The sequence below is a fragment of the Oratosquilla oratoria genome, chromosome 20 (assembly GCF_046742065.1).
Source record: "Oratosquilla oratoria isolate Oo_2021 chromosome 20, ASM4674206v1, whole genome shotgun sequence".
NCBI classification, from domain to species: domain Eukaryota; kingdom Metazoa; phylum Arthropoda; class Malacostraca; order Stomatopoda; family Squillidae; genus Oratosquilla; species Oratosquilla oratoria.
This window is the reverse complement of record NC_134796.1, coordinates 45,621,139-45,624,018: the sequence shown is the minus strand read 5'-3', so window position 1 is coordinate 45,624,018 and position 2,880 is coordinate 45,621,139. Positions and strand designations below refer to the sequence as shown.

At 43.3% G+C, this 2,880-nt stretch overlaps 1 protein-coding gene across 1 annotated transcript in view; it reads right to left on the bottom strand.

The window, feature by feature from the left end:
- The window catches only part of LOC143036535 (arrestin homolog), a 91,549-nt gene extending 90,958 nt beyond the window's left edge, over nucleotides 1-591 (bottom strand). The window contains exon 1 of the mRNA XM_076204009.1: nucleotides 511-591. The gene's annotated coding sequence lies outside the window, so the exon portion shown is untranslated. The remainder of the gene's footprint in view (nucleotides 1-510) is intronic.
- Nucleotides 592-2,880: the final 2,289 nt, after the last annotated feature.

The window sequence follows — 2,880 nt, the reverse complement described above, 5'->3', positions numbered from 1 at the left end:
AAATTATGACAAATGTGAGAAGAAAGATGAAGAAGGAGACGGAGAAGAGAAGGAGGTGGAAACGTAGGAAGAGGAGGATGAAGAAGAAATAGAAGAGGAGGAGGAGGAAGAATGAAAGGAGGAGGATAAAAAGAAGAGGAGGAGGAGGAAGAAGGAGGAGGAGCAGGATGAGGATAAAGAAGAAGAGGAGGAGGAGGAGGAAGAAGAAGAAAAAGAAGAGGAGGAGCAGAATGAGGATGAAGAAGAAGAGGAGGAGGGAGATGAAGAAGAGGAAGAGCAGGATGAGGTTAAAGAAGAAGAGGAGAAGGGGGGATGAAGAAGAAGAAGAGGATGATGGTGAAGAAGAGGAGGAGGAGGAATATGAAGAAGAAGAAGTGGAGGAGAAAGAAGAAAATGAAGAAGAAGAGGAGGAGGAAGAAGAAGAAGAGGAGGATGAGGATGAAGAAGAAGAAGATGAAGAAGAAGAGGAGGAGGAGGAGGAGGAGGAGCAAGAGGAGGAGGAGGACTCACCAGCAAGTCGGGAGGAGAGGAAGAGTTGGAATTTTACCGACCGACACGTTCTGTAGGTGAAACGCTACTGGAGACGACACAGCGGGCGAACCTGCCACAATCCACCGTCACGGACCTCCTCCTCCCCTTCCTCCTCCTCCTCCTCCTCCTCCTCCTACGCCTCCTCGTTGTCGCCATCGTCATCGTCCTCAAATTGTTCTTCCTCCACCTCCTCCTCGTTCTCCTCTTCTTCCTTCTCCTCTTCTCCCTCCTCCTCTTGCTCCTCTTCTGCCTCATTGTCATTGCTATTGTCCTCCTCGTCCTCCCCCTCCTCTTCCTCCTCCTCACCTTTGTCCTCCTTTCTTTTCCTCCCCCTCCTTCTTTTTGTCTTCAGCCTCTTCCTACTCCCCTTCCTCCTCATCCTCCTCCTCCTCTGTCTCCTCACCTTTGTCCTCCTTTCTGTTCCTCCCCTTTCTCCTCCTCCTCCTTCTTTTTGTCTTCAGGCTCTTCCTACTCCCCTTCCTCCTCGTCCTCCTCCTCTTCCTCCTGTTTGTCCCTCTTTCTTTACCATCCCTTTTCTTTGTTTCCATCTCCTCCTTGTCTTCCTCATCATCCTTCTATACTTTCTCCTCCTCCTTGTCCACCTCCATATAATCCTTCTCTTCCTCCTCCTCCTTGTACACCTCAATATAATCCTTCTCTTCCTCCTCCTCCTCCTTCTCCACCCCCATGTATTCGTGTTGAACTACATGTTTATGAGGGTTAGTTTAGCTTGATCCAAGTTCGATAGACAATGCTTTGTTTATCACGTCTTTTGTATCACAAGGACCGTGATGTCTTGTGGTGACAAATGCACACACACACACACACACACACACACACACACATCTCTCACCCTGGAAGGGATTTGATGGTTACATTATATAGGTATATAGCATCACCTAACTCTATCGATCCTTGACAATCAGCATTACATCACCCTATGCTTAGCAAAGCACTTGGTCAAGAGGCAGAGAACCTCTTTTTACCACAGTTCACAACCCTCTTTTCAGATGTCTTGTATTTTCAGAAATGTTTTAAGTCCATATAACAAGGTATCGGTAAAAACAATCAAAATGCATCAGTTATGGATTTAGAATATAAAGAATAATTTATCTAAAGCTTAAATCTGTGTAGTAAGTTGTCTTGAATAATGCCCTAAATATCGCAGTTATCCATTACAACCTAACACGTGAAAACCACTGTTGGAGCAAGAATGTCTGGAGACAGGGAATCTATATATTTCGATTGCAAACTGCAACCCTCTTCAGTAGATACAAAAATGGAATAGTGAGTGCTACACCCTTGACATGAAAAAGGGAACATTGGGAGAGGTCTCTACCCTCGTCTCATTCCATTTTTGTATCTACTGAAGAGGGTTGCAGTTTGCAATCGAAATGTATAGATTCCCTGTCTCCAGTCTTTTTTCCTCCAACAGTGGTTTTCACATGATTGGCAAATGTGGAATTACATTTTCACCTGTATTACAATCTAACTTGAGTTCCCACGCTCATTCGCCACTTCAAGGGATATATTTTGCATAAATTCTCAGGAATAGTACCAAAAATGTACTAATTACAAATTCAAAATGTTATTAAATATCCATGCTAACTTTCCTTACTTGAGAGCATTTGATATATCGTCCACCAAACTTCTGTCGTCTACTTCGAACAAAATAACCGAGTGACAACGAGGAACAAAAGTTTGTCGACATTTTGGAATTGTACAAGAGTGGTACCACCGTCGGCAAAAAACTTTTTTTTTTTTTCTTTTTTTTTTTTTTTTTCAAACTAAAAATATGATTTAATGAAGAAGTCTTTATCAAATGTACATTGTTGCTCTCGTTCGGAGGGTTTTCCAAGTATAGAGATAAAGAATACAGTCTTTAGTTTATAAAAGCCTCAGAGGGGGAAGGGAGAACATAAGAATAGAGGAGACTGCAGGAGACCATAAGGCCTACACTAGGCAGTTCCATGTCTCTTACCACCTGTCACCCCCATCCATAAAGTTATCTAAACTTTTCTTAAAACAACCAATTGTTTCAACACCCGCAACGTGGTAAGTCTATTCCATTCGTTAATCACTCTATTGGTAAACCAGTTCTTGACTCTTTGTTAAACTTAAGAAGGAGGAGGAAGGGACGGCGGAAAGTCGTGGGGTAACACACGGATAATCTTCCACAACCTTTATTTCACGTTGGGAACTAAACGGATTATTGTGGACGAGTTGTTGAAAATTCTCATCAGTTCTGTGTGTTTTTGCCAGGTACGGACTGTTGCTCACCGGACAATTGCTCACCGGACAGTTGCTCACCAGACAAGCGACAAATAGGACATTTACTCACCAAAGGAT